This window comes from Ambystoma mexicanum, chromosome 6q (assembly GCF_040938575.1).
Source record: "Ambystoma mexicanum isolate Mex_15411 chromosome 6q, UKY_AmexF1_1, whole genome shotgun sequence".
In the NCBI taxonomy this organism is placed as follows: domain Eukaryota; kingdom Metazoa; phylum Chordata; class Amphibia; order Caudata; family Ambystomatidae; genus Ambystoma; species Ambystoma mexicanum.
The window spans coordinates 544,598,049-544,616,805 of NC_090937.1; positions in this window are offsets into that span (position 1 = coordinate 544,598,049).

Here is an 18,757-nt window from a genome sequence, read left to right on the forward strand (position 1 = left end):
AGTATTGCACTTACTTTTTTGTATGGAAAGAGTAGGTTTCTTCTGATTTCTTGCTCGTACTTCAGACGCTGCTGCTTTTCAGGAGAGTGGTCTTCAATGCAATTGTAAAAGAAAGAAGTTAGTAAATATGTGTGTTAATAGCACTGTTTTTAATGTAGACATTGGGCTTCATTACAACTCTGGCGGTAGCCGTGCCAATTAGTTGCATTTTCTCTGGCACCTGCGAATGGGCAAGAACGCAAGAACCGGGTCATGCTGAGCTCGGCAGATCATGTAGTTGCCCATTTGTGGGTGCCAGAATCAAAGGCATCCCGATCCCCATTTTGCCCCATAGGGCTGAATGGGGATGGGGACGTCGGATGCACCGGCACATTCAAGTTGCGCCAGTGCATCTGACGTGCTCTGCCCCCGCCTGCCGTTACACCCACCAGGATAAACCTGGTGTGTGAAACAGCTCCCGCGAGCAGAGCACTTAGTATGGCAGTCCAGGAACTACGGTATCAGCATGCTTACCGGTAGCGTAGTCCCCGGACTGCCACGGTTGGAATGAGGCCCATTGATTTCTTTGTTTTTGCAGTAGTAGTGCTTTCTGATAACTGAGCATAGTATGTACATGCACTTTCCTTTGCCTATGTGCATCCTGCAATTTTACCTAGAATCTGTTAGTTGAAAGTGCTTTACAAATCAGTACAATAGTACGCGCACAGAGCACACTTGGCTTCTTAAGGCTGTGTTATTGGATGTTAGAAGATAGAATAAATAATCATATGCTTTTTTTGCTATTTTTACTGGGTAAATGCCAGAAACTGTACAGAAATGCATGCAATGTATGCATTTGTGAAGGTGTGGGAAATAAAGCAGAAGGATATGATGTAGAGGCAGTGGTGTTGTTACAGCTGGGAGTCTTTCACATGATATTGTCTATCTATGTGTATGAATAAAGATGCATGTACTGATCCTGCTGCGTATCATTGTATAACACACTAAAAAGCCTTTTTCCACAATAATACTGTTATTTATCTCATCTTTTAATATGAAATGACACTTTTTTAGATAGCTGTGTGTGTAAACAAAGATTTGGAGAGCAGACAGGTTTCCAATTGACACTTGATCATAGCAGATGGAAGACATGAAAGTAAGTTTATTTTACAGGTTATACAGGGTAAGGGGCAGTTACTCTGTTTAAATGCATTCATGCAAGAGCTGTATATGTACTGTGCAAAAAATATTCATACCTGTAGTTTGTGTTCATGCATATGGATGTGCATGAATCTGCAAGTAGAAATCTTGGAGAGTTTTATAGTAGTTGTTGCTGCAGGTGCTTTGCAGTCACAGTCCAATTGTACTCAGAGTGATGAATAGTGCTGAACTTTCATGATGGAGTTAGATGTAGAGTTCTTGGATGTGATTGGTGGATACCTGTGTGACTGCTTAACAGTAGCCAATGAGGAAATGGTGTAGAGAGTGAAGTGGAAAGGGTAGAAGGGCTGCCCCATTGTTATGCGCCCCGCGGATACCGTGGCTGTCTGCGGACAAGGCGTGCAACATACAGGACTTCTCAACATATCTGGCATGGAAATAGGACTGTAGGGATCAGCCAATCGGGTGTTGAGGTTCTGGTTTGTATTGAAAGAGGCTGTGTGTAGTGAAGATGGCAGAGGTGGAGAAAGTCAGGGTGTTGGTGCTTGGAGATATGTTTGTTGATAGTTTGGAGCAGCATGCTAAATGTAGGAATGTGGCAAACAGTTTTGATGTAAAAGGAGTGGAGGTGGTGTGGAGCACTGTGCCCGGTTTCAATTTGCAGGCAATTGTACAAGTTTGTGAAGATATGGGCAAGGTGAACAGGCCAAATGTGGTTGTTCTGCACTGTGGTGAGTTGCATTTGGGCTATGTCAGTGCCCCTACTTTGTTGAAAGATGTTGAAAACTTGGTTCAGGTAGTAATGAATCTACTTCCAAATGCCAAGGTAATTATTTTCTGGTTTGGTACCTAGGGCAATATGGGACAATAGTTCTGTTTTTTGTCCTCAGCAAAAAATTGCTAGGTGTTTAATCAACCGAGGCATGCTTGCTTTTAAGCTTAGAGCTAGCATGTTCTTTTGCAACAATGACAACATTGACTCTTGTAATGTTGATTATTTTAAAGAAGATGGCATGTCTTTATCTTTTATGTGAAATGCTATGCTGTTTTGGAACATAAGGTTTGCTTTAGAGAAGCTAATGTGAAGATTTTTGGAGGAAAATAAGGAAAACAATAACCCAAAAATACAAAATAAAAGGTGTTTCTGAAGAATCTTAGAAAAAAAAAGAAAAGGCTCTTTTCAGAGCCATCCTCAAAGGGGAAATGGGGCACACTATTTAAATTTTCATTCCACAATCTCAGATTTTTTGATTTGTCCGTGGACACAGCGGTTGTACACATGTACACAGAACATGGGGCGTAACATGCGTAATGGGGAACAACGCATGAAAATGTAAGCGTTACGGGGGAAGTACGGGAGGTAAATGCTCACAACAGCCACACGCGCACTAACAACACGTATTCATGGAATCGAACAGGGGAAACCCGTGTGCCAAAAAAGATGCGCTAATCTGGAAACACGTACGCCAGCAGGAAGCAGGCGTAAGTGGCCCCGCGAAGCATAAAAGTGCGCGCAAACAACAAACAAGCTCATACGCTACAATGAATATACCGTTCCTCACAGCCGTGGTCGTAGGACACAGCAGGAGGAGGATAGCCAGGCTCTGCATTTTTCTACCCAGGACCAGCCTTTTTGGGATACCTGATGATCAGGTCTATGGGAGGTACAGGCTTCCACCACTAATAATCCTATAACTAGTCAGGGAGTGGGAGGATGACCTCACATCACCCACCCTGTGCTCCCAAGCACTGAGCCCCTTGGAAAAGGTGCTCAATGTACTGCACTTCTTGGCAACTGGGTCATTTCAGCGGACAAGTGCTATAGTTGGGGGTGTCTCACAGGCCAGTCACGCTGCCTACACCAGGTGTTGGCGATCATGACTGCACGTCCCTCAGTCTGCAGGCACATATACATTCCCAGAACACCTGCAGAAAGGCAGGCCGTCGTCCAGGACTTTTACGGGGTGACACACTTCCCCAAAGTGCTAGGTGCCATTGATTGCACCCATGTGGCTCTACATCCTCCCAGGGCCGCTGAGCACATCTATCGAAACCGCAAGCAATGACATTCCATCAACGTGCAGGTTGTATGTGATGCCAAAGGAATCATCACCTCAGTATATGCCAACTATCCGGGGTCCAGCCATGATAGTTTCATATTCCAAATGTCACCCCTAAACCGGGACCTGGAAGCTGGGAGGCATGGTGACACATGGCTAATTGGTGAGTATAAATGCCTCTACACATGCATGCATGTCAGAAACTGAGAAATGGGAAAACCCCACTAATGACAACCATTATCACCTCCCCAGGGGACCGTGCCTACCCTCTGAGCACCTACATCATGATGCCAATACGGAACCCCACCACTCCACCCGAGGTAAGATACAACACAGCCCATACTGCAACCTGGGGCATAGTGGAGCGCACATTCGGAGTGCTGAAGTCATGCTTCACAATTGCCTCTCACCAATGAAAGAAACACCACACATGAACAAATACTTACCAGCAAGACAAAACATCAGTACAGGATCCAACAGTGGCAACATATGACAGTAAAAAATGAAAGTAATGCAAGTGTTACAACCTGACAAAGGCAGCACCACGACCCCTTCCAACTGCAGTGTGTTGCCGGTAAGCAAATGTGGCAGTGTACGGCATACAACATGAACTGCATCTGCAATGGAGACAGGCTCGTTAAGACATGAAGAAGCTACATGTATATATGCAAAAACTCCTGTATGTAAAACCATATACAATTCCACCATGCAGTGGAGAAATGAACAACAATCCCCACTAGGGATGTATACACAGTTTGGACTACAGACTGCCCACACAATTTATGGGAGCCGAATGCCTCTGTGTAAGTTACTGTCACTTGTTCACACCCTTTGCGAGCCCATGGAAAGGGGAAGCAGGAGGGGTGTGTGTGTCAGGAACCCAAGTTTCTAACCCAAAGACAGGACAAGCCTGCATGTGCCCAGCTGGAATACACAGTGGTACCTACGGGAGCCAAACAAAGCAACACACTGTGACCTGAATTAACAATCTGAAAGGAAATGGTTATGAACAAAAAAGCAAATGCTAATTAAATAAAGAAAAAGAAAAAGTAAATGTAAAGTAAACCAAACAAATCAAATCATAAATTAAAAATCAGAATCCAAATGAATAAAAAATAAATGTATGAAAATTAAAATAACACATTTAAAATTAAAATAACATGAAAATAATAAATAGAAAAAAGAAGAAGAAATAAAGATAACAAATGAATGAAATACCAATTTATTTTTGCAGAATGAAATATGAAAAAAACAAAAAAAAAAAAAATATCAAAAACATGTGTGGAACAAGGGGGGGGGGCACTCAGGAGGGAGGAGGTACAGGCTGCACCCCAACACCCACATGCGTGGATGTTGAGAAAAAAACCAAAAAACCCTCCATGGGCTCATGGCCTGCACAGCTACCCTACAGTTTGAGAACTGCTGTTGCTTTCATCACCCTCTAGTGGTACATCAGAAGGTGCACTTGATATGGGAGGCAGACCACACAAAGCCCTGGCATGCTCCTCCATGGCAGCAAGCATGCAGGTCTGAAAGGTTTTGTTCTGCAGGATGATGGTACAGAAATCCCCATGCACCACTTCACGGGTAGCAAGCATTTCTGCCTGCAAGGCCTCGCCTGATGCCCGGATCTCCTCACAGGTTGCCTGGAGCTCAGCTGAGAGTGTGCGTGTTAGCTGCTCCAGCTGCTGTTCTGACTTTGTACGCTGGGACACCTCAAGTGCACCCAGAGTATCTCTGAGGGACCTGTGTTCTAACCTCAAGGCATCCCTGTGGGCCTGTGACTCTGCAGATATGGCTGTGCGCAGAGTCTCCAGTTGAGCCTGTCGGTCCCTGTTGGACGCCAACATGTCCTCCCTGTGTGAGCGGCACATGGACTCTCTTGCCTGCTGCTAGAGCTCCACCTGCCTTTCAGGGGGGAGAATGGAAGTGGCCACCCTAACCACGGCCTGAGCCATCATCTCACACAATGCCCCCTGTTGTGCTGCAATGGTGTACATGGAGTTCTCCCACACAGTATTGCCCGGTGGCGCACTGCCACCGCTTTGGCAAGCACCACACCTGTTTGGGGCAAGGTGATGTGCACCTTGCTCTGCTGGCATTGTCTGAGGCTGCAGGACTGCATTCCTCCTTTGATCTGCTGGCCCCGGAACAGGAGCAAATATTGTGGAGTGTGACCCTGCATCCGCAACCACCACAGGCGGACTTTCCAACACTGAATGTCCCATAGAGGGGTCTACACAAAGTGCAGGTGGGTTGGACAGAACAGCATCCCTGCCATAAACATGTTAAATTTGGGGCACAACGGCACAAAAATATGTGTTAAACATGCATAGGATTCCATCAATCAGGCAGAATGAACAGGAAAACAGTATGAACAATATTGTGGCATGATGGCAGTTGAAGGGCAAGTGCAGTAATCAGGTGGAAATTTTTAATTGCGGTCAAAAGGGATACTGTAAAACCCAAACCCAAGGCCAGGGGATGTTTTGGAGGCACCAGACGGGGTGACCTATAGCAGTCATGACTACACAGCCTCACCTGGCACTCAATCAGAACACATCACCCAAGCAACATACACATGGTTTGCACACACATGCATGGCCACTCACCGGACATTGCCTCAAGATCTGGTAGGTCTCCCAGGCCTTGGATCTGATCCTCTATGATGAAGCCTCCAGCGATAGACTCATGTTCTGTGAGCACTTCCTCCTCTGGTGGAGACCCACTGCCAGTCACCAGAGTAGAGGCATGATTGGAAGCCAGCTTGTTCTTTGCTCTGCGTTTGAGGTCATTCCACCTCTTAGAGCAATCATCAGCTGTGCGCCTCACAAATCGAAGGGAACTAATCTGGTCCGCGATGCACTGCCTGTGGGCCCTACGTTGAGCAGTCGTAGTCTTGCACCCTGCAGTCACCAGCATTTCGCGGCCATGGGCCGACACGTACCACACAAGGGTGTCTAGTTCCACATCATTGAAACTATGCTTCCTTAACGTGCCGGAGAGGAGAGACATGTCTGGGGTCCCAGCCTGTACCGCAAGAGCACCATTCTTCCTCTTGAGAGGTGGTGCAGACCCTGGTTGGTAGGGGCTGAAGCGCAGGTGGACTGGGCACTGGAAGTAGCCAAAGGCATGATGATCAAAGGTCTCACTGCAGGCACTGGCTGCTGGGTGATGTTTGCAGGACCAACCTCGGTGTGATCTTGGACAAACACTGTCCCGGTTGGGTGACTCGGAGCTGGGGTGGATTGAGCTGCAGCTGCCCCTGCAGCCTCCTCACCCTGGCTACTTGGGGCAGCAGATGACATTGCTGCCCCAGATCCACGTGGCCTGGTGACAGCAACTTTCACCGCCACACGTGGCTTTGACTTGGTGACACGGAAGTCGGCCTGGGAGTCATCCTGTGCCGGTTCGGTCGACAATTTGGGCTGGGTTAAGAAGGCCTGAGCTGGGATGGTGTCAGCTGCATCTCCCTGACCCATTGGGGGGGAATAGGTGTTCCTGATTGGTCCTCCACACACTGGCCTCTTGGGCCACCCTGCACATCCTGGCCACGTCCCATACTGCGGATAACTCTTGTAGGTTGCCACCCTTTGCCTCCCTTATGACTTGGTCGCCTCCCAACCATAGGACTGATGTTCTTGTGCGAATAGGAGGTGCAGTAAACAATTGTCCTGGGAAATTGGGGTGAAAGGGGCAGGGTACGAGATGGAATACGTACCCTAGTGCTCCTGCAAGTCTGTCTGTGACCCCTGGGGGAAGATGACGGGTCACACAATGCTCAGGCTCCCCAAAAACATACTTAACATGCACGCGACCCCTGGTAGCCCATGTGCATGGAATAAAGAACCCACACTATGCTGTGGCACCCAGAAACACAAATGTGAGCGTACGCATGGTACACGCAGGCTACAATGACATCTGAATGGGAACGCAACACACAGGGGCAACCACAGTTGAAAAATATGTGCGTGACTCACCGTCTGCCTGGAAAAAGAATGTGAAAAATACACACGTGTGTGCGTTGGCAACACCCGCGCCAAAAGAAGAATTGTACGCTGTCTGAGTATACAAGGAGTACGAACTGGAACTGTTGTGAAGTAATCTCGTGTGAACCGACAAGAAGTACAAGAATCACCCGCTCGCTCTCCACAAAAAGCACGTACAAGAAAATGGCATCCTACGCGTACCTTTTAACCCAGCCCACACGTGCAACGTCACTTATGCGTGTACGCGCTAGGGGCCTTTCCTCCAGTTACATGCAGTGACACCCGGAAATGCAGTTTTTGCACATGTACAATCAACATGCACCCGTGTGGAGGCAAACGCTCACGCACATTACATCACAGACGTGCTTACGCGCTAAGGGCCTTTCCTCCAATTACACACTGATGTGCAGTTTTTTCATGTGCCAAATCACTCCGTATCAAGCTGGCCATGCGAAAACACACGGAAGACCACGCTCCTGCCCAGAAGGCCATTATCCTGCCCTCCAGAGCCCTGAGCATGCTCCCTCCTTCCATCTGCTGCTGCCTGCCTGCCTTCCTGCCACGTTCCCTGCTATTTGGTGCCTGCATGTCAGCCATCTGCAGGGGTCCAGTTGCTGTGACCACCCCTGCTGGAACAGAAGACTGCTGACTGGTATTCCATCACTTCACAGCTGAGCCCCAGGACCCAGTTGCCCACCCAGCCCTGCCTCGGGGTTTGCCATGTCCGACACAACACCTTCTGGCACCAGTGGCAACCCCCCAGCAGAGAGGCAGAGGGCTGCCAGCTTCACTGCCAATGAAGTTGTCATCCTGCTGGAGCAAGTCCCGACAATGAAGGACGGAAGAGGATCTGGAAGTATATTGTGGCTGCCATCAACGTGGAGGGGGTGGCAGCCCGCGCCATGCAACACGTCCGGAAGCACTGGGAGGACTTTAGGTCCAGGACCCTCAGCAAGGCCCGGCGCCTCTTGAAGGCATAGCATGCAGAGGGGTGCCGGGTCTGCCTTATCAACATCCAGATGAGGGTCCTGGAACACATACACCCAGCGCTCCACCTCCAGATCCTTCAGAGGCAGACCCATCCAGAGTCGAGCAGTAAGTGACCATGCGTACTGATTGGATGCTGTGCATGTTGAGGTGTGGCAGGAGTGTGCATGTTGGACATATGTCTTGGAAGGCCCATGTATGGATGTGTATGTACATGGACATGAGCCTGCCGCATGTGAGTCCAGTCATGTGTGAGGCACATCACTGGTGTATGTGTTCAAATGCCTGTGTGGGTGCACACATGTTTTGATTTCTGTGTATGTACTGTGGCATGGTTGTGGTGTGACACATGGATGCTGGTTCCACCTTCATGTATGTGCACAATGTACATGTGCGTGTGTGTGTATTTGACATGTGTGCTACTGTGATACACCATGGATGCATGTGACACTGACATGTAGGAGGCTGATTGGCAGATGTGACATGGATGCCGATTATTTCACTACGACAGGTAGTGGAGATGTACAGATGCATGTATGTCTGGTGGTGTGTGTGCATGTGTTTGGCACTCCCCGTGTTGCATGTGATGTTATGCTAACCCTCGGATGCTCATGCTGTTGTATGTGTATGGGTGCTGCTGCCTGCTGCAACATTCCTGTTAATTTGCGCATGTGTGTGGGTTCAAATGATATGAGTGTTGGGGAGTGTGATGCCATCTGTGAAGTTTGACACTGCCACTCATGTGCAACTGTCATGTGTTTTTCAGACCATTGTACAGTGCCCTGATGCCTGTGTTCTGTCTCTCCATGTCTGCAGTGTCAACTGATGAAGAGGGCGGAGACGGTGCTGTCGAGCACAGCGGCAGGGATCCCACCGCCAGCCGGAGACGCAAGGCCCAGCTCCCCTCCTATGTTGTCATCTCGTTGGGGAGTGAGGAGTCTGGTGCTGCATCTGTGGTCGCAGCTGCCGAGGGAAGTCCAAGAGGCGGAGGTCAGAGGTGGACTCCTCGGCAGCAGAAGGGGCACGTATGTGGTCTGGAGGGGAGATTCCACTGGTGCTAGTGGTGCAGTCCAGGGGCAGCGACAGGAGGCAGCACAGGCGGCAGCAGAGGTGCCTGTGTGTAATCCTGTCCCCGATCCTGTGACTGCATCATCCCACACCAGCAGGGATGCCTTTGTCCAGACCTGTTTTCAGGTAGAGGATGCGCAAACAACAACTGGCCTTCCTCTCCCTGCGTACATGGCAATCCGTGGCAATCCGGGGCCTTGTTGAGCTCGTGAGGTCTCGTGAGGATGCTGCAGGTTATTTTAGATGCCTCACTGACGGCATCGACCTAATAGGACGGTTCAACAGTGCTGGGTTCCTCCGTGTGTTGGACCTTCTACCTACCCCCTCCTCAACTGAGCCCCCTATGAGCCAGTCATCCTCTGTGCCATCTTCCTGCCCAAGTATCATCTGGGCACCCTGTGGAGCTGCCTCTGACCCAGCGGCCAGGCTGGTGGAGGACACATCCCTGCCACAGTCGGGAGTGGGAGGTCCAGCAGGGGTGGCCCCCCCAACAACTGAACACCAGCAGGAGGAGGACGTGCAGCCATCAACAGGCAGGGCACGTACACAGCAGCAGCAGGCTCAAGCTGATAGCGATGATGGCTCAGGGCCATCAACATCAGAGGGGCAGGCATCGGCCGGAGGGCAGGAGGACCCTGGATTGGGAGTGTCTTCCGTGTGGTAGCGGTTGGGCTGGCAAATAGATGTGGAGCGGCGGCGGGTGGAAGAGGCATGGCTCACTATGGTCAGGGCGGAGAACTCCATGCGCAGGGCGTTGAGGCGGGCTGAGTGCCTCGAGGAAATTCGCAGGGAGTTGGAGGTGGCCATGGATTTATCCCTGCGATACCTCAGGCCAGGGAACAGGCCCACCTCCAGGATGTTGAAGAGGAGTTCGATGATGCCCTGGCCCGGGACATCAACAAGTGAGACGTTGGACTTGCCCGCCGCCTTTGTAAATAGTTCAGAAGGTGTAAGTTTCCTTTCTATTTTTTTTTCCTTTGGGGAGCATGGACTGTGCCCCGCCTTTTTGTATATAGTTATTTATTAGGTAGGCTTTTTGGTAGGTTTGCTTTGGATTGTTGGGCTCATGAACCCTGGATTTTTACATTGTATACAGTTCTGGACTGGATTTGACTTCATTGATTATTTTTTTTACCATGGATCAATGGTTTTCTTATTTTTTAAACTTTGGATTAGCTTTAATGGACGAACGCTTTGGAGCCATTTTAATTTGGATTTAATTGGATTCAGCATTCACATTTTTTCATTCATTTTGGACATCCAGGCTTTTGTTTATTATTTCTTTTCTTGTGTGATTTTTCATTCATTCATTTTTGTATATAATACATTTTTATTTCATACTTCATTTGTGTGGTATTCTCTCATTGGTTTGGTGCATGTCACGATGTGGGTTTTCTCATTCATGTGCCCCCATTGTGTGTGTCTGACGGACATATATTGATGTTCATACTTGTCATTTGGGCTCTATCATCACATGCGGATTTCAATATGGAGAGGATGGACTGCTTGGTTGTGTGTTTGGACTGGGGTGGCGTGGGGTGGGATTTGGGTGGCCATAAGGGCCATAAGTGTGGATTGTGATGACGTGTTGGGTGGGGAGACATGAGTCGGGGCCTGCTGGCAGGTGTCCGTCAATGGTTTGGGGCACATGAGTCGGGGCCTGCTGGCAGGTGCCCGTCAATGGTGGGTGGGTGTTTGGGGTGGGGGGACATTAGTCGGGGGCCTGCTGGCAGGTGTCCATCAATGGTTTGGGGGACATGAGTCAGAGCCTGCTGGCAGGTGCCCGTCAATCATCAATGTTATAGACATGAGTCGGGGCCTGCTGGCAGGTGCCCGTCAATGGTGGGTGGGTGGGGGACACGAGCCAGGGCCTGCTAGCAGGTGCCCGTCACTGGGGGTGGGGGGCATGAGTCGGGGCCTGCTGGCAGGTGTCCGTCAATGGTGGGTGGGTGGGCGTGGCACATGAGTCGGGGCCTGCTGGCAGCTGCCCATCAATATGGGGTGGGGACATGAGTCGTGGCCTGCTGGCAGGTGTCCGTCAATGGATGGACATGATTTGGGGCCTGCTGGCAGGTGCCCGTCAATGGATTTGGGGGACATGAGTCGGGGCCTGCTGGCAGGTGCCCATCACTGGGGGTGGGGTGGGGGGACATGAGTCGGGGCCTGCTGGCAGGTGCCTGTCAATTTTGGGTGGGGGACATGAGTCGGGGCTCACAAGTGCGCTCACAAGTGCATGGTGCCATGTGGGCTGCCTGCAGGGCATGGTGAGGGTTGTAGGGTAGTCAACTGTGGTGTGGGCTACCTGCAGGGCATGGGGAGGGGGGAAACGGCACACCCGGGAGTGCCCACGATGCCAAATCACGTGTAAAACTTCCCGTGTACCCCCGAAATACACGTACCCCGCTCACCCAAGGCCTATCGCGTGTGAAACTCCCCGTGCACCCCGGAAATACACATACCCTGCTCTCGCCTGGAGTATTGCATGTGAAACTTCCCGTGCAACCCCGAAATACACGTACCCCACTCACCCAGGCCTATCGCGTGTGAAACTCCCTGCGAACCCGCGAAATACATTTACCCTGCTCGCCCAAGGCCTATCGCGTGTGAAACTCCCCGCACACCCTAGAAATACATGTACCCTGCTCTCGCCTGGAGTATCGCATGTTAAACTTCCCGCGTACCCTCAAATACACGTACCCCAATCTCACAAGGCCTATCACGTGTGAAACTCCCCACAAACCCCCGAAATACACGTACCCCGCTTGCCCAAGGCCTATCGCGTGTGAAACTCCTCGTGCACCCCAGAAATACACGTACCCCGCTCTCGCCTGGAGTATCGCGTGTGAAACTTCTGCGTACCCCCCAAATACATGTACCCCGCTCGCACAAGGCCTATCGCGTGTGAAACTTCTGCGTACCCCCCAAAATACACGTACCCTGCTCGCCCAAGGCCTATGCGTGTGAAACTCCCCACACACCCCAGAAATACATGTACCCCGCTTTGTAAACTGGTGCAGGATTATCGGGGCCCTTTGCCCTGCATTGGGGATTTCAATGCCTTTTCCTTACGGAAGGGGCATTCTTGGGGGCGTAACTGGCGCTGCGCAATGTTCTCTGTGCCAGCGCTCAAAATGGCTTGGAAATTCCATGAATACGCGGTGTGCCAGAATGCTGTTTAGTGCACACGGCTGGCACACGCTGGCGCACGCTCCCTCTCTGCGCTGCTCGCGTGTGCTGCCTCTGCGCTGAAATATATGAATTACCCCCATTATGTTCCGTAGCACACACATTTTTCACAGAGATGGAGTACATCTTAGTTATGCTGGCAATCAGATTTTTCTGCGAAATATACAAAAAGCTTTGGAACCATTTGTGGAATCATAGCAATCCATTTTGCAATATATGTTGACCATTTGAAGTTTTTGAAACACAAAAAACACCACAAAAAGGCTCTTTTGTTAGCCACCACTTCCTCCCAGAGAAAAGTGCAATGTTCAGATGGGGCAGCGCCGCAAAATTTTAGATGTCCGCGGACTGTCCGCGGACTTCTAACAAAAGCATACGGCCCTACACTATTTATTTGCCACTTCTATTTTTAAACTGTGGCTCTAAAAATAGCAATTTTTGTTGTTTTTGTTGTTTTATATTTTGTTTAAACATGACACACAAGGAAAGGGGGGAAGGAGGGTAAGGAAGGGACACCAACCATGGCATAAGAAAGGGCAGGTGGGGAGAGGAAGATGTAGGGTGGGCCTTATTCAGGTAGTGGGCAGACCTTCTCATGCTCCTTGACCCCAGCCTCGATAGCACTTCAAAGGTTCTCCCCATTCAGACTACTGCTTCGCAGTACATGCACAATACTGTGACCCTCAAAAGGTAAGGGTCAACAGCATCATGTATGGCCTGCGAGGCAGTTTGAAGGATGCGCTGACCCAGAGGGGTGTCTCTTGTGGTAGCAGGAGCGGAAATGGAGGATGCTGCAGTGGTACTCAACCTACTATGTTTATCGCAAGGTACAACCTTATGAATAGCCCCACCGTGGAACGACCTTAGGTGTCGCTTCATTGATTTAGTACCATAGCTATATGAACCAGTTTTGCCACGACTCAGCACCAACTGGCACTGAGTGCAGCGCACCTTGTTTGTATGTGCTTTTGGTGCTCCATCAAGAGTGGTAAATAACCTCCACACACAAGATTCACGATGAGTGTTAGTAGTAGGGACTTACACTACCTCATCATCTTCATCCTCTTTATCACTCTCCTCTGCATCCTCACGCCTGTTCCCCTATGCAGGGCCTTGGGGAGGTGGTGGTGGAAGGGGTGGTGATGAAGCCGAAGCAGCCATGGTTGCCATCTGGAGGACAGCAGGTAGAAGTCACTAGCAATGCAGTGAATGCAGGTAAGAAGCAATGTTCTGTCAGTTAGCCAGAAGCACAATGTGGAGCAATTCTAGGGTGTGGCCTTTTATGTGGGTTCTGGGGCGCTCTTCGCAGACACCCGCTCTGTCCACCCACGAACACTTCAAACACCATAAATGGGCTCAAAAAGTTCCAGAAAGTATGTAGATTGTCAGGGACATTGTCTGGGACATGTGCAAGGGTGAACTTTTACTGGAAAATACCTTGGATTGCTCAAAAAAGCACTTTTCAAATGTTTGGGAGCCCGGACAGCGTTCACGAACAAGGACCCACGCTCAGCATGGCTGTGGTCACATGATGATGTCACGGACACGTTCGCGAATGGGACAGCTGTCCGTAGGACACCAAATGCGCGGGGTTGGTTGTGGACATGCAAGCAAGTGTTCTACTGACAGTGTTCCTGTCTCCGAACTAATTAAAAGTACGACACATGCATGGCGGACAGTTACGGACAACCGCAATGTTCGTAGCACCCAATAGTGTGATGCACAATGTGAGCAGGCATCCTATGGACAGTGTTCAGGTCCCTGAACAAAATTAAAGTGTGTCACACATTTGTGGACAGGTGGATGTGCTACGTGTTCTACGGACATATTCATTCTGGTTGCAGACAATGTGAACGGGAGGAATGTTCTTAGGGCACCTTAATTTGCATAATTGCAGACATGCGGACGGCTTTAGTGTTCTGTGGACACCCACATTTTGACTACGGACAGTGCGAACAGGTATAATGTTCTTAGGGCACCCCCATTTTAGTTAATTGCAGACAGGCGGACATCTTGTGTCTCCTACAGACACCTCAATTTTGATTGCGAACAGGGCAAACAGGTATAGTGTCCTAAGTACTCCCCCATTTTGGTTAATTGTGGATATCCCAGACACCTGCACTGTCCGCGACACCCTAACTGGCTTTTTAAAAAAAATAAGACACAGAGGAATATACTAACAAAACACTTACTATTTTATTATTGTATACAAGTATACAAATTACAAAAGAGAGGGGAAGCAGAAACTGAAACAAATACAGGGGAATTAGGGGTTTGGACATGATGGATGGTAGGGGAGGAAGGGATGGAAGTCTCATAGTAACGTTTTTCTTGCTCTGGAGGGTTTGGGGATAGTTGGCTGGGACATATAAAGGGGGAACAGGTACGTGTGGGACAGTGATATTTAATTTTGTGTTTTATATAGTCCTCCACAAAGTTTTTTAAAAGAATGACATTTTTCATTAACAGATCCATTGTTAGCTCCATTAGCTGCAGAGGATTTTCTAATGTCTCTCTTGGTATATTATTTTTAATGTCTGTATGGTGTGTTAAAAAAATGTGTTAAGTACACATACATTAATGGTTATTAATTGGCTTACATAGAGAAGTGTAGTGTCTACCATTAGTATCACTGTCTTCAGTCATTTCATCCCGTGGAAAATGTTCTCCAGCCATTCCAAAGTACTAGACATTTCTGTGTAAAAAAATAAAAAATGTGTTTTAGTGTACCTAATACAGAAAGTTTATAACTATGAACAATACATGTAGTGTACTCACTAATTTCTTCCTACGTTTTGTTGTTAATGCTGTGTAGGTGTCCTGTTGATTATTGCTGTGCAGTTTCTGTGAGGTAATTCTGTTGCATATTTATTTTGTTTTGGTATATTCCATTATGTTGCATATGCTATTTAATTAGACGGTTGGTGTCTTACATATACAGTTTCCACTTCTTATTTATTATTGAATGTAATGTATTTATGTGCTGCCTATGTTTCTACACGAGTAGCTTAGTATACTGGAAAGAACTTCATAATAGAATTCTATTTGTATCACTGCATTGCTTAAGGCACTATGTAGCTCATGATATTTATTACAATGATCCTTGACGCTTTTTTATCAACATTACAATAAGAATCCCTTGTACAGACTTTTCATGAAAAGTAAATGCAGATGTGATGTCATCAGTGATGGCATCAATGACATTTGTGATGTCGTCGTTGATGTCCTAGGTTTAGTCTTAGCAGTGCACGGTGTTTGCGCAAGTTTTGGTTGCTTAGCTTACCATAACTGGCGAATTTCAAGGGGTTTTTGGTTTTACATGGAACCATAACGTCCCTTTAACAAAGTTTTTTCACTGAATTTCATAGGTTTTTAGTAGCACAACTTAACCATAACGTCCCTTTAACAAAGTTTTTTTTACTGAATATAATATGACTTCCATGCCCTGGCTGACAGGTAGAGATGTGGTTTAACGGACCGCCAGCCCAGCTGTGTAGGGCCAAGTGAAACAAGGGCCTCAAGAATGTGAGACATAAAACCCTGTGGCCACCTGTCAGCCCAGACGTAATAGTTATTTGCAACTCGGAATCTGCCTGGGATGTGAATCATTTTCTTTTTTTTAATTCCTGACAAGTAGAGCACATCTCTCATCAGAAAAAATCAATACATTCCGCTGCCATTTGAATTGAAAAGACACTCGGACCCTTTTCGTATGACAGCAACCGTGAAAAACTTGTTCCAAATTGGCCGCCATGAATTCAAAAGGGACCTTCAAAATAATCATTACTATTGCTACTCAACAAAACATATAAGCATGTACATGCTCCCTCCACTAGCCATCCCCACTATCACTAGATTTTGAATGGCCAAGTGCCCTGGACAGTCTCATGAAGCTACCTACCAAACCTAATCAATAATACAGTAATGCCATATCACTATACATTTCTTAATTAATACCTCACATACTTTACCCATAACCTCAGTGTACAATTTGCAAACAACTTCTACATAGAAGAAATGTTTACTGGATTCAGCATGACAAAAAGTACTGTTGTTTCTTCATTCACATTCAAATAATATGTAACACATCTTTCCTTTCATATACCAACCAACTATTCATTAATCTCTCTTGTGCCCTCAAAGCAGAAGTAACGTGATAAGACAACATAGCACCAAGATAATACATTGCCACTTAGTTGCTCCACCCAGCTCCAGTTTTCATCCCATAGAAGCATCTACGTAACAACTGTAGGCCAACTCCAAAAACACACCATTGAGTATACTGCTAGTCACATAACTGAGCCCTGCCACACCCTTGCTTCTCCCACCACCCATGTAAACGGTCCTCCTTAGACATCATAATCAAAAAACATGCTAAATGAAACACCTCACATGTTTCCACCTATTTAAGCATAATAAGCCAATGCACTGACCCACTATACCGCCTTTCACCTACAAACTAATCCCTACTACTGCTACTCAACAAAACATATCACCATGAATATCCACCCTCCACTACACATCCCTGCTCTCACTAGAGCTTGAATGGCCAAGTCTGCTAAGAAGCCCCATACAGGTACCTTACCAAGCCGAATCAGTAATACTGGTAACCCGTAGCACTATACATCTCTTAAATAATTCCTCATATACCCCACACATAACTTGAGAGTACAATTCCCAAACAACGTCTTACTAGAAGAACTGTTCACTGTAAACAATATGACAAAAAATACCATCATTTCTTCATTCAAATTCATAAAGGTGTTGCAAAATAATATGTAACACATCTTTACTTTCAAATACCAACCAACTATTCATTCATCTCTGGTGTGTCCTAAACTCATAAGTAATGTGATAAGACAACATAACCCCAAAATAATGCACTGCCACTTAGTTCCTCCACCCAGCTCCAGTTTTCACACTTTAAAAGTCTCTACTTAAACAACTGTAGGTAAACTGCAAGCACACACCATTAAGTAAACTCCTGGTCACATAACTGGTCCTTGCCACACCTTTGCTTCTCCCAACACCCAGTTAATCAGTCCCCCCTTGCCATCCTCATCAAAAAAACATGCAAAATGAACTAGCTCAACTTGTTCCACCTATTAAAGCATCATAAACCAATGGCCTGACCCACTATCCACCTTTCACCTACAAACTAATTACTACAACTGCTACTCAACAAAACATCAGCATGTATATCCTCCCTCTGATTAGGGTTGTCATGGCCAAGTGCCCTGGGCAGCCTCACACATCTACCCTAGAAAACCTCAACAATAATAATGTTTCTCCATACCACTATACATTTCTTCAGTAACACCTCACATACTCTAATCATAACTTCAGACTATAATTCCCTAACAACTTCTAAAGAGAAAAATGTTTCACTTAAATAAATATGACATAACTGTGCATCATTTCTTCATTCACATTCAAAAAGATGTTGCACGATAATTTCTAACACATCTTTGCTTTGATACACCAACCAACCTTTCATGCATCTCTAGTGTGTCCTCAAGTCATGAGAAAAGTAATTACACTAAAGAGCTACAAGATAATGCACTACCACTTACTTGCTCCACCCAGCTCCAGTTTTCACACCTTACAAGCCTCTACTTAGAAACTGACCACCAACTCCAGACAGACAGCATTTAGTCTACTGCTATCACATAACTGTGCACTGTCACAACCACCCTCCTCCTACCACCCATTTAATCAGTTAATCTTAGTCATCCTCATCAAATATCATGTAAAGTCAAGCACCTCACTTGGTTCCACTGTCATAGGTCCAACAGCCTGACCCACTATTCTACAATTCACCTACTAACTAATATCTACTATTCAACAAAAGATATCAGCAGTATGTCCTCCCTTCATTGCCCATTCCCATTCCAATAGGGTTTAAATATTCAAGTGCCATTGCCTTCCCCAGAAAGATATCTTAGTTAACCACATCAATAATACTGTTTTCCCCATCCCACTGTGCACCCCCATTCAGTGCATTGTATAACAACTTATTACATTACATAGCATGAAACTCAAATAGAATTCTGCCCTATCAAAGCACACCATTCCCAAGAAAAATGAGAAACTGCCAAATATAGATGTTGATTATACTAGCAAGTTCTAATTCACCAGGTGCACTGTCTCATAAAACTTCTCAATTTTAAAATCACATTCAACTACTTCCATAATTCAAAGACAGTACAACAAGAACAATATAGCATCACAGAAAAACATCTTAATATCCAACTACAAATCACACACACAGCCACATTATTGGTCAAGTGTAGAGTTATAATCCTTGGTTCAGTACACACTAGGGTT